Genomic DNA, 14,774 nt, shown 5'->3' on the forward strand with positions numbered 1-14,774 from the left:
TATGAATAGAATTTTCTGGCCCTATCTAGATCAGTTTGTGGTAGTGTTTATCTACGATATTCTGATCTACTCTAAGAGCAGAGAAGAACACGCAGAGCATCTGAGGGTGGTGTTGGGGATTCTCAAAGAACATCAGTTGTATGGGAAGTTATCGAAATGTGAATTCTGGTTGGAGGAAGTACAATTCCTGGGCCTTGTGATCTCAGCCTAAGGAATAGCAATTGATCCGACTAAGATCAAGATGGTGGTGAAGTGGGAGAGGCCTCAGACAGTGACAAAGGTGCAGAGTTTCCTGGGTTTGGCAGGGTATTATCGACGATTTGTGGAGGGTTTCTCCAAGATGGTGAGTCCCCTGACACATCTCACTAGAAAGGATCAGCCCTTCTCATGGACAGATGAGTGTGAGGCCTGTTTTGAAGATATGAAGAGAAGATTGACGATCGCACCAATACTAGCGATCCCTGACACGACTAAAATGTTTGAGGTATATTGTGATGCCTCGTATCAAGTGTTGGGTTGTGTGCTGATGCAGGATAAACGACATGTGGCCTATGCATCGAGACAGTTAAAGGTGAATGAGAAAAATTACTGATGAGTGCGTATTTTTACCCTCATTTAATGTTTAATTATGGGTATTTAATTGAATTTGTGTGCTTAAAGATTGATTTAATTGGGATTTCCTATAATTGGGTTTATTGAGCATGAGATACAAAAACATGTTAAAAATAGCTTTTTAGTTGCATAAATATTCTTTGGATATTTTGAGGTGTGTTAGTGCAGCTGCAGCTAAGTTGAGCTCATGAAGGTGTGGAAATAAATTGATTAAAGCTTCATGACACCTTAATCGAAGAATAAGAAATTATCAAAAGCGCAAAACTTCAAGCCAAGCATTGCATGAAGACGGCAAGAAACACTTGAAAAAGTGAGGAAGTTTGGCTAAACCGAGAAGAGAGGAACAAAAAAATTGGACCCTGCGGTTTTCTTTATCTTTATGATAGAAGATAATTTGGGAAAAATATATCTTTAGATATTTTATTTGATATTTTTAAATAATTATCTTATTTAATTATATCATAAAATATTAAAAGATATTAACTACCAATCTTTTTAAATATGACAAGATCTTCTGGAATATTTTTAGATCCACAACAAACAAATATATCTTGAAGATATTGGATTATTTAGAAGATAATTTGAGGAGATTGCAAAGGGTTGATTTGGAATATTAATACAAATATTAATTGGTGATAATTTATCATATATCTTTAAGTAATTAATTAATTTAATTATATTAGATATTGATATTATCAACCAATTATATTTGTCAAATAGTCTATATCTCTCCAAGTATTTTTAAATATTTATATTTATCTTTATTTCAAAAGATATTTGAGAGATTTTAGCAACAGAAAAGCTCAGTCCAATTCCTATATAAAGAGACCAAGGGAGAAGTAGAAAACAAGCTCGGGACTTCGGAGTTTTGGAACCCTTAGGGGTGCCTAATTTCGTTTCCTTTCTCTCTCTTTTTCTCTCTATTCTTCTTTTTATTTTGTATTCCATGAATTGCTAAACTTCTTGGGTTGATTCCATTGTAATTTCATTATGGATTCTGAGGTTAGAATGAATTAATTTCTTTTTTCTTTTTATTATTATTGAGGTTTTAATTTATCTATGTCTTTTATCTTTGAATCACATAAAAAGTAATGATTTTAAATCTATATGCATATTGATCATATGAGTCAAGGGTTTTTAAATTTAATTGAGACTTTACTTTGATTTCATTTAGAAACTTTCATATGATTAAATGAATTTTTACCAATAATTGAGACTTTACTTTGATTAAAGGTATTTACTCTAACGAAAATTAATTGAGACTTTACTTTGATTAATTAAGCTTTTTATTTGGTGAGGAGATAAAAGAATAGACATGATTAGGCATAGTAAAATTTGATTGAGACTGTACTTTGGTTGAATTTACTGTGGATAATCTAAAAGTTCTCACTTTTAATTGAGACTGTACTTTGGTTAAAAGTGAGAACGCCAACAAATTAATTGAGACTTTACATTGATTAATTTGTAAATCTACAACAATAATTAATTGAGCAATAATCTTTAGATAACCGATGATGAATCTATTTTGAAAAAGCAATGGAATCAATCTATTTTCTTTACTATTGTTTATATCTTATTTTATCTTTTTATCTTTATCCCTCATATTTTATAATTTTATTTGACTAACTCATTTGTATAGTTTTATAAGAACTAATTTGTTAAAAATCAATTCCGTGTTCGTTGGGAGACGACTTTGGGTTACTTTACCCTTTCTATTTTTTGACTACTATCTTAGCAATACTGATGTTGCTATAGTTTAGTAGAATTAATTTGATCGCGTCAACGACAGCGTTATCAATTACCCGACACAGGACATGGAGTTAGCGGCAGTTGTGTTTGCCCTCAATACTTGGACGCATTATTTGTATGGGGCGCAGTTTCTGGTATTCAGCGATCATAAAAGCTTAAAATATTTGTTTGATCAGAAGGAGCTGAATATGAGACAGAGGCGTTGGATGGAGTATCTAAAGGACTACGATTTTGAGCTATTTTACCATCCTGGTAAAGCTAACGTTGTAGCAGATGCTCTGAGTAGGAAGATAATTCATGTGTCAGCTATGATGATTAAAGAGTTGGAGCTGATAGAACAGTTTCGGGACATGAATCTGGGGCTGGATATACGGCCACCACCACCACAACCACCACAGCTGCACCACCACCCCAACCACGACCACGACCACCACCAACACCTCCACCACGTCCAACACCACCACCACGGCCACAACCACCCCCCCCCCCCCCTCCACCACCACCATTACCACCACGACCATGAGGAGGTCATGAGGAGGTCATACCCTCACCTGTTTTCTAGTAAGTCTCATTTTCGAGGACGAAAATTCTTTTGAGTTGAGGGGAATGTGAGACCGGTGGAAGTGGTGGGAAGCTTTGAAGTCATTAAATTTTAATGGGTATGACGTGAAAAGGCAGCGGGAACTCCAGCAGAAGGGGCACCAAAAGAAGGGGGCTGAAAAACCATAGTTAACATTGAATAGGAATTTAAAACCATAATTAAGCCATTTTCGTTTCATTATTTTCAACCCATTATTATGGCACCTATAAAAGCCAAATTTTAGGAGAGAAGAAAGGTTTCTGGAGTTTTTGGTTTGGCTTTTGGAGAGGAGCATGAATTGAGAGAGGGAGAGGAGAGTTTGGGTGTGCAAAGGGCTCAAGCAAAAGGTTGGGGAATAAGGAACCTTCTTTTTCCCAATTTCATTGCAGAATTACAGGTTAGGGGATTTAAAATGCTATTTTTCGTACTGTTGTGATATGTATACAATCCCTACGACCACCACCACAACCACCATCTACATCACCACGACCACCACCACCGCTACCACCACCACCACCACCACCATCACCACCACCACCACCATGACTACCACCTCTACCGCCATAACCACAACCACAACCAGCACGGCGACCACCACCTCCACGACCACTACGATCAACACCACAACAACCACCACCATCACGACCCCCATTATATCCACAACAACGGCCACCGCCACCTACACCAGCACAACCACCACAACCACGCCCACCACCACCACCACAACCACCACCACCACCATCACCACCACCCCCACCACCACCACCATTACCACCATAACCACCACTATCATCACAACCACCACGACCACCACCATCACTACCAACATCATCACCACCACCACAACCAGACCACGACCACCACCTCCACCACCACCACCACTACCATCGCCACCACCACAACCACCACCACCGCCACAATCACCACTACCACCACCACCATCACCATCACCACCACCCCCACCACCCCCACCTCTACTACCACAACAACCACCACCACCACGACCCCCATTACATCCACCACCACCACGGCCACCACCACCTACACCACCACAACCACGCTCACCACAACCATCACAACCACCCTCACCACCACGACTTTTTTTCTCTACCTCTTGTCACCCACAAACTGATGGGAAAATCGAGGTAGTCAATAGATCCCTTTCCACATTGCTTAGGGTTTTGCTTAAGGGGAATCATAAATCTTGGGATGAGTATCTTCCCCACATTGAATTTGCTTACAATAAAGTGGTCCATAGCACCATCAAACTCTCACCTTTTGAGGTAGTTTATGGTTTTAACCCTCTCACAGCATTGGACTTATTACCTCTTCCAACTTCTTTTGATTTTGTTCATAAAGAAGGGGCTTCTAAGTCCAAGTTCATAAAAGATTTTCATGAGAAGGTTAAATACCAAATTCAAGCCCATGTTGAAAAGATTGCTCATTCTAAAAACAAGGGCAAGAGAGTTCGGTCTTTTAATGAAGGAGATTTAGTTTGGTTGCACTTAAGGAAGGAAAGATTTCCTAATATAAGAAAATCCAAACTTAGTCCCTGAGGTGATGGTCCATTCCAAATCATCAAGAAGATCAATAATAATGCTTATCAATTGGATCTTCCTCTGGAATATGGTGTGCATCCTACTTTCAACATTACTGATTTGGTTCCTTTTGTAGGTATTTTTGATGAAGAGGGTGACCACCAAGATTTGAGGGCAAATCCTCTTCAAAGGGGAGGGGATGATGTGACCCCAACAAGCCCAAGCTCAAGTGCATCAACAAGCCCAGGCTCAAGTGCATCAACAAGCCCAAGCCCACATCAAGGCCCAATCACTAGAAGCATGATGAGAAAGATTCACATGGGCCTCTCACAAGATGATCAAGTCAATCATGGGCTTTTTACATTATTCACATGGGCTAAAGAAATCTCTAAAATATGAGATGATGCGTGAAGGAAGTAGTATAGATTTAAATTGGACCATTGTTTAGGCCTTGTTTTTCTAGAATAATAAGTCAAACAATGTGTAGTTGAATTGATAAAATTGGGCTTGACTAAGCCCAATAGGAGATTTGGCCATGAGCTACCAAAGTTCAAAGGTAGACTAAGTGGAAGTCAACATTCCTTCCTACACCTCATGGATCATGCATCCCATGGAGCCAAGTCCACACTCCACTCATGTGCCTCTTCATCCAAGGGCTAAGAGAGTGTCTTCTTTTCCAAGTCTTCATCCAAAGGCTAGGAAGATGCCTCCTTTTCCAAGCCACCATCCAAGGGTGATGATTAAAGTTTCTCCTCCAAGCTTAATCTAAGGGCCAAGAATTAGTCTAGCTTTTAGTCTCACATATAAAAGCCAAAAGTAGAGCATTTGTACATTTTAACTATTGAAATTTCTAATAAAATGTTTGTGTTCAGATCACTGCACTCTTCTATTATTTTGATAGCATACATGGCTAACCTTCTCCTTCATCTCCTCTAGCCGCCTTCCATACCATAGTTCCACTTCTACTCATCATCTTCACCAAAAACCTCCATTGCCTAGAGCTCTTCTTGCTCTTATCTTAATTTCCGCTGCATTTCTTCTTCTTTTTGGTGTCTTCCATGGACCTCCTTCCTCTCCTACACCAAGGACGTCCATCAACCACCACCACCATCGCCACCACCACAATCACCACCGCCGCTACAACAACCACCACCACCACCATCACCACCTTCAACAACACCACCACCAGCACGACCACCATAACCACCACAACCATCACAACCACCACGACCACCACAACCACGACCAACATCACCACCACCACCATCGCAACCACGGCCACCAACACCACCTCTACCACCACAACCACCACCATCGCCACCAACACAACCACCACTGCCGCCACTACCACAACAACCACCATCACCACCACCCCCACCACCACCACCATCGCCACCTCCACCACAACCACCATGCCCACCACTACCACCACAACCACAACCACCACCACCATCCCAAACCATAACCATACATCGTAAACCCTAAACATTAAACCATAAACCCTAAACCCTAACCTTAAAACCTCAAACCATAAACATTAAACCCTAAACTATACACCCTAAACCATAAACCCTATACCGTAAACTCTAAACCATAGCCATAAACCCTAAACACTAAACCTTAACCATAAACATGAAACCCTAAATCATAAACGCTAAACCCTAACCCATAAATATTGAACCTTGAAACCACCTCAACCCACCTGAACCACCATCACCACCCCTACCACACTACAACCACTATTATCACCTTCACCACCACGATCACAATCACTTCGATCACCACCACAACCACGACAACCACCACCAGCATTACCACGAGCACTACGACCACCACGACCACCATCACCACCACCACGACAATCACCACTAGCACTGCCACCACGACAACCAACAGCACCACAACAACCACCACCACAACCACCAGGGCCACAATCACCACGACCACGACCACCACCACCGCTACCACCACCACCTCCACCAACACCACCACCACCATCGCCACAACCACAACCACCACCGCCGCCACCACCACCACCACCACCACCCACACCACAACCCCCACCACCACCACTACCATGGCCACCTCCACCAGAACCACCATGCCTACCACCACCAGCACAACCACAACCAACCCCACCACCCCAAACCATAAACCATACATCGTAAACCCTAAACATTAAACCATAAACCCAAAACCATAAACCCTAACTTTAAAACCACCATGCCCACCACCACAACCACAACCACCACCACCACCCCAAACCATAAACCATACATCATAAACCCTAAACATTAAACCATAAACCCTAAACTGTAAACCCTAACTTCAAAACCTTAAAACATAAACCCTAAACCCTAAACTATACACCATAAACCATAAACCCTATACCCCAAACTCTAAACCATAACCATAAACCCTAAACACTAAACCCTAACCATAAACCGTAAACACTAAACCCTAAATCATAAACGCTAAACCCTAAACCATAAATCCTGAATCCTGAACCCACCTCAACCTACCTGAACCACCATCACCACCCCTACCACACCATGACCATTATTATCACCTTCACCACCACGATCATAATCACTACGACCACCACCACAACCACCACCAACATCACAACGAGCACCATCACCACTACCACCACCGTCGCCACCACGGTCACAACCATCACCACCACGACCACCACCACCAGCACTACCACCATGACTACCAACACCACCACAACCACCACCACCACAATCACCAAGGCCACCATCACCACCACTACGACCACCACAACCGCTACCACCACCACCACCACCACCATCAACACCACCACCTCTACCGCCACAACCACAACCACAACAAGCACGGCAACCACGGCCTCCACGGCCACTATGATCACCACCACAACACCTACCACCACCACGACCCCCATTAGGGTTTAGGGTTTAAGGTTTAGGGTTTATGGTTTAATGTTTAGGGTTTATGATGTATAGTTTATGATTTGGGGTGGCGATGGTGGTTGTGGTTGTGGAGATGGTGGTGGTGGTGGTGGTGAAGGTGGTGGTGGTGGCGATGGTGGTGATGATGTGGTTGTTGGTGGTGGTGGTGGTAGTGATGGTTATGATTGTTGTGGTGGTAATGATGGTGGTGGTGGTGGGGGTGGTGGTGGTGGTGGTGGAGGGGGTGGTCATGGTCTAATTGCGGTGGTGGTGGTGATTATGTTGGTGGTGATGGTGGTAGTCGTGGTGGTTGTGATGGTGGTGGTGGTTATGGTGGTAATGGTGGTGGTGGTGGTGGGCGTGGTGGTGGTTGTGGTGGCGGTGGTGGATGTGGTGATGGCGATGGTGGTGGTAGTGGTGGTGGCGATGGTGGGCGTGGTTGTGGTGGTCGTGGTGGTGTTGGTGGTGGTGATGGTGGTAGCAGTGGTAGAGGTCGTGGTCGTGGTGATGGTGGCCTTGGTGGTTATGCTGGTGTTGGTGGTCGTGGTGGTAGTGCTAGTGGTTGTGGTGGTGGTGGTGGTGCTCGTGGTATTGCTGGTGGTGGTTGTGGTGGTGGTCGTAGGGATTCTGATCGTTGTGGTGAAGGTGATAATAGTGGTTCTGGTGTGGTAGGGGTGGTGATGGGGGTTGAGGTGGGTTCAGGTGGGTTCAGGGTTCAAGATTGATGGTTTAGGGTTTAGCATTTATGATTTAAGGTTTAGGGTTTATGGTTAGGGTTTAGTGTTTATGGTTTATGGTTATGGTTTAGAGTTTGGGGTATAGGGTTTATGGTTTAGGGTGTATAGTTTAGGGTTTAGGGTTTATGGTTTAAGGTTTTGAGGTTCATGGTTTAGGGTTTAGGGTTTATGGTTTAATGCTTAGGGTTTATGATGTACGGTTTATGGTTTGGGGTGGTGGTGGTTGTGGTTCTGGTGGTGGTAGTGGGCACGGTGGTTGGGGTGGTGGTTGTGGTGGAGGTGGCCATAGTGGTGGTGGTGGGGGTGGTGGTGATTGGGATGGTGGTGGTGGTGATGGTGGTGGCGGTTGAGGTGGTGGTGGAGGTGGTAATAGTGGTGGTGGTAGGGGTGGTGGTGATTGGGATGGTGCTGGTGGTGATGGTGGTGGCGGTTGAGGTGGTGGTGGAGGTGATGGTCGTGGTTATGGTGGTAATGGTGCTGGTGGTGGTGGTGGGGGGGGGTAGTAGTGATGGTGGTTGTGGCAGGCTTGGTTGTTGTGGTGGTGGCGATGGTGGTGGAGGTAGTGGTGGTGATGGAGGTGGTGGTGGTGATGGTGGTAGCGGTAGTGGTGGTAATGGTCGTTGTGATGGTGGCCCTGGTCATTGTGATGGTGGTGGTGGTTGTGGTGGTGTTGGTGGTCCTGCTGGTAGTGTAGTGGTTGTGGTCATGGTGGTGTTGGTGCTCGTGGTGATGCTGGTGGTTATTGTGGTGGTGGTCGTAGTGATTGTGATCGTGGTGGTGAAGGTGATAATAGTGTTCGTGGTGTGGTAGGGGTGGTGATGGGTGTTTAGGTGGGTTGAGGTGGGTTCAGGGTTCAAGATTTATGGGTTAGGGTTTAGCGTTTATGATTTAGGGTTTAATATTTACGGTTTATGGTTAGGGTTTAGTGTTTAGGGTTTATGGTTATGGTTTAGAGTTTAGTGTATAGGGTTTATGGTGTATGGTGTATAGTTTAGGATTTAGGGTTTATGGTTTAAGGTTTTGAGGTTAGGGTTTAGGGTTTAGGGTTTATGGTTTAGTGTTTAGGGTTTACGATGTATGGTTTATGGTTTGGGATGGTGGTGGTGGTTGTGGTGGTGGCGATGGAGGTGGAGGCGGTGATGGTGTCCGTGGTGGTAGTGATGTTGGTGGTGGTGGTGGTTGTGGTGGTTGTGATGGTTGTGGTGGTAATGGTGGCCGTGATGGTGGTGGTGCTGGGGGTGGGGGTGGTGGTGATTATGGTGACGGTGGTGGTTGTGGTGGTGGTGGCGGTGGTGGTGGTGGTCGAGGAAGTCGTGGTCGTGGTTTTGTACGGTGGTAGTGGTGATGATGTTGTTGGTGATGGTGGTGGTCGTCGTGGTCGTGATGGTGGTGGTGGTTATGGTGGTAATGGTGGTGGTGGTGGTGGTGGTAGTGGTGGTGGGGGTAGTGGTGATTGTGGTGGTGGTGGTGGTGGTTGTGGCAACGGTGGTGGTTGTGGTGGTGGCGATGGTGGTGGTGGTGATGGTGATGGAGGTGGTGGTAGGCGTGGTTGTGGTTGTGGTTGTTGTGGTAGTGTTGGTGGTGGTGGTTAATGTAATGGGGGCGGGTGGTGGTTGTTGTTGTGCTAGTGATCGTAGTTGTCGTGGTGGTCGTGGTTGTCGTGCTGGTTGTGGTGGTGGTGGTGGCGGTAGAGGTGGTGGTGGTGTTGGTGGTGGTAGTGTTGGTGGTCGTGGTGGTAGTGTTGGTGGTGGTGGTCGTGGTGGTGGTGATGGTGGTGGTGGTTGTGGTGGTGGTCGGGGTGATGCTGGTGGTGGTTGTGGTGGTGGTCGTAGTGATTGTGATCGTGGTGGTAGTGTTGGTGGTGGTGGTGATGGTGGTGGTGGTTGTGGTGGTGGTCGGGGTGATGCTGGTGGTGGTTGTGGTGGTGGTCGTAGTGATTGTGATCGTGGTGGTGGGGGTTCAAGTGGGTTGAGGTGGGTTCAGGGTTCAGGATTTATGGTTTAGGGTTTAGCGTTTATGATTTAGGACTTAGGGTTTAGGGTTTATGGTTAGGGTTTAGTGTTTAGGGTTTGTGGTTATGGATTAGAGTTTAGGGTATAGGGTATAGGGTTAATGGTTTAGGGTGTATAGTTTAGGGTTTAGGTTTATATTTTAAGTTTTTAAGGTTAGGGTTTAGGGTTTACGATGTATGGTTTATGGTTTTGGGTGGTGGTGGTGGTGGGCATGGTGGTTGTGGTGGTGGTTATGGTGGAGGTGGCCATGGTGGTGGTGGTGCGGAGGGGTGGAGGTGGTGGTCGTGGTCTGGTTGCGATTGTGGTGGTGATGATGTTGGTGGTGATAGTGGTGGTCATGGTGGTTGTGATGGTGGTCGTGGTTATGGTGGTAATGATGGTGGTCATGGTGGTGATGGTGGTGGTGGTGTGATACAATCCTATCCAGGAAAGAGTATGATCGTTTTTGAATTTGAACCCTCAATAGGCACGACACGAATAAATCAGAGAAGAATGCAGAATAAGACAAAGATGGAGGATGCCACAATCTAGCAGATTGATAAGTGAAATGAAGATTCGCCACAAAGATGTTAATCTTTGATAAGAACGAGAGGTCTAAGCCAAGAACAAAGAGAACCCTCTCTTTAATGAAATCAAATTCAATATATGACTCAAAGTGTCTACATCAGTTTTTAGTACCTTTATTTATAGGCACATAAGTTTAAGCAAACCTGCAAACCCTACAAGAAGGCCCAAGCCCAAAACATAAAAGCATAAACTAATTATGAAAGAAAGCTCAAAACCCAAAAACATAAAACATAACTAATTTCTAAAAGAAAACCCAAAAGTTCATCTTTAAGTTCTTCTTGTATGGAATCTTGGGATAATCCTCTATCATTCCCTCCTTCTTGAAGAGAATTTGTCCTCAAATTCGTACCATTTGAAGTTTAGGAAATAGACTTATATCGTACCCTCCTTCTTAAAGGGAATTTCTCCTCAAATTCGTCTCACTTGAAGATTCTTTATCATTCTCCCCTGTTTGGAGAGAATTCGACCCGAATTCTGAAAGGTCCTCCCGGGTCAAATACGGGAGGATTATCTTGTTCCTTTTTAAGATGATTGAATATGGTGTGAGTTGATTAAGAAAGCTAAGTGAAATCCTCATTGGACATTAAGATAGCAAGCTATCTAGATGTGAAGGTTCCTTTCACAAAGCTCAAGAGAAGAAGATGATGGATTAATTCAAAACAAAAACGAAATGGAAGGCACATAAACCATAGAAAACCAAGAACAATTAAAGGAAGAAGAAAGAATAAAATGGAAAGGAAAGAAATGGTAAAAATGTGAGAAGCACGCCACTACAAGGCTAGGCTAGAAGCCATGGCAACCTTGAAGATGAGTGGATGTGATGAAGGATTATCTGGTTTTCTTTTAGAGTTATGAATATGGTGAAGTTGTTTAAGAAAGCTTTTTGAAAATTCCCACTGGACATTAAGATATCAAGCTATCTAGATGTGAAGGTTCATTTCTCAAGCTTATGAAAGGAAGAAGAGAGTTGGATTCAAGCTTAAACTCACACGGCATTAACAACACTTAAAGAACCAAAATGAAAGAAGCACGCCACTCATAGGGGGGGATCTAAGCCAACCAAGCCCTAGAGATGAGTGATGGTGCCGCCACTTGCAAGCAAGATAAGACAAAGGTGAATTCACTTCTAGGAAGGAGAGCTCACGAAAATTTAATGGTTGAAACACAATAGTTTAGAAACAAAATGATCAACCCTTTTACAAGACAAGGAGCACCCTTTAAATAGGAGTTCATAGGGGTCCTTTAGCAAATACAAAAACATGAAAAAGGATTAATTAGCAAACCCTAAACCTAATGTGAGAGTGAGTCTTGGCCAAGTGAAGGGAGATGATTGGTGGAGGCATTCCCATGAGGATTCTAGGCCAAAAGAAGAAGGAGGCCAAGTGACCTTCTAAGGCATAAACCACAAATGCAAAAGGAGACAAGGTACATGTCTACTTTTGCTTTTGCTTTATGGTTTTTTCTTTCCTCTCTCTTCCACTTCATCCAAGTGCTCCAATCACCAAGTGCCACCTAGCCATGCTCTACTTTCTCTTAATTACCTACAAAACAAGACAAACAAGGATTAGTATGTTGGTTTAAGTTAATCTAATCTTGGTCAAAGGTCAACTTTGGATCAAAGTCAACAAGTCAACCAAAATAAGTCAACTAGAAACCAATTTAGGGAATTCAAACTAAAGTAATGCAAAACAAAGATAAAGGTGATGGAATGCCACAATTTTAGCCTTCCCTTGCTTATGTTTGATCACATATGGGAATTGCTCTAAGAACTCTACCCACCTAGCATGTCTCTTGTTTAACTTGCCTTCGCTTTTCAAAATTTTGAGTGACTCATGGTCACTATGTATCACAAACTCCTTTGAAAGAAGATAGTGTTGTCAAGTTTGCAAAGTTCTCACAAGAGCATAAAGTTCTTTGTCATAGGTGGAGTAGTTGATGTGACTCCCCTTGAGTTTCTCACTAAAATAGGCTATGGGGTGCCCTTTTTGGGGAAGCACGGCCCCAATGCCTACATTGGATGCATCACACTCAATTTCAAAAGTTTTGGAGAAGTTAGGGAGGGCTAAGACTGGTGCATTGATCAATTTTTGTTTTAAAGTTTCAAAAGCCTTTTCTTGATCTTTGCCCCACTTATAGACCACACCTTTCTTGACCAATTCATTAAGAGGGGCGGCTATGGTGCTAAAGTTTGGCACAAACCTCCTATAAAAACTAGCCAACCCATGAAAAGACCTAAGCGCACTTACATTCTTTGGGGGAGGCCAATCCTTGATGGCCATCACTTTTTCTTAGTCCACATGGACCCCTGTTGATTTATTTTGAAACCTAGGAAGATCACATGATCCATCCTAAACACACATTTCTCCATGTTAGCATACAAGGATGCCTTCCTTAAGGTCTCTAACACACTCCTTAAATGATGCAAGTGGTCATCTTGAGACATACTATAAATGAGAATGTCATCAAAGTACACCACAATAAACTTCCCTAAGAACTCTCTAAGAGCATGGTGCATGAGTCTCATGAATGTACTAGGTGCATTGGTCAAGCCAAAAGGCATGACTAACCACTCATATAATCCAAACTTAGTCTTGAAAGAGGTTTTCCATTCATCACCTTCTTTGATTCTAATTTGATTGTACCCACTCTTCAAGTCTATTTTGGAAAATATGGTTGCACCATGTAACTCATCAATCAAATCATCTAATCTAGGAATAGGATGCCTATACTTGATGGTTATGTTGTTGATAGCCCTACAATCTACGCACATTCTCCATGTTCCATCCTTTTTGGGGGCAAGAATCACGGGCATTACACAAGGACTCATGCTATGTTGCACCCACCCCTTTTCTAACAACTCATTCACTTGTTTTTGAATTTCCTTAGCCTCCTCGGGACTAGTCCTATAGGCTGGCCTATTAGGCAAAGATGAGCCTTGTATGAAATCAATTTGGTGTTCTATACCTCTTAGGCGTGGGAGACCCTTTGGAGGTTCTTGAAAAACATCTTTGAACTCATCTAAGACTCATGACAAGTCTAAGGGACATCTAGAGTGAGGGTTTTGGAAGAAGGGGAAAGATTCACTAGGATAATCTAGGAAGATGGGTTTTTGGGCAAGCCTTACCTTCTTCATCCCTTTGACGGTGATCATGCTCTTCTTGGACTCATTGCCATGCTCTTGCGCATTCTTTTGCGTCTTTTCTTCTTTTCTTTTCTTTATCATTTACAATTGGTCCTCATTGACTTCTCTGGGTGAAAGAGGTAGTAATGTGATCTTCTTGCCTTGGAAGCTAAAGGTAAATTTGTTGGCATGGCCATCATGAAAAGCTTTCCTATCAAATTGCCATGGCCTTCCTAATAAAATGCGGGTTGCTTCCATGGGCACTAAGTCACATAATACCTCATCTTTGTAGTTTCCAATGGAGAAGTTAATAAGGACTTGTTTGTCCACTTTAATCTCACCTTCCTCACTAAGCCAAGAAAGCTTATAGGGCTTGGCATGAGTTCACTTCTAGGAATGAGAGCTCACGAAAATTTAATGGTTGAAACATAATAGTTTAGAAACAAAATGATCAACCCTTTTACAAGATAAGGAGCACCCTTTAAATAGGAGTTCATAGGGGTCCTTTAGCAAATACAAAAACATGAAAAAGGATTAACTAGCAAACCCTAAACCTAATGTGAAGGTATTCCCATGAGGATTCTAGGCCAAAAGAGGAAGGAGACCAAGTGACCTTCTAAGGCATAAAGCACTAAGGCAAAAGGAGATAAGGTACATGTCTACTTTTGCTTTTGCTTTATGCTTTTTGTTTTCCTCTCTCTTCCACTTCATCTAAGAGCTCCAATCACCAAGTGCAACCTAGCCATGCTCTACTTTCTCTTAATTACCTACAAAACAAGACAAACAAGGATTAGCATGTTGGTTTAAGTTAATCTAATATTGGTCAAAAGTAAACTTTGGATCAAAGTCAACAACTCAACCAAAATAAGTCAACTATAATCCAACTTAGGGAATTCAAACTAAAGTAATGCAAAACAAAGATAAA

The sequence above is a fragment of the Vigna unguiculata genome, chromosome 3, assembly GCF_037176805.1.
Source record: "Vigna unguiculata cultivar grain cowpea cultivar isolate G323 ecotype 2 chromosome 3, ASM3717680v1, whole genome shotgun sequence".
In the NCBI taxonomy this organism is placed as follows: domain Eukaryota; kingdom Viridiplantae; phylum Streptophyta; class Magnoliopsida; order Fabales; family Fabaceae; genus Vigna; species Vigna unguiculata.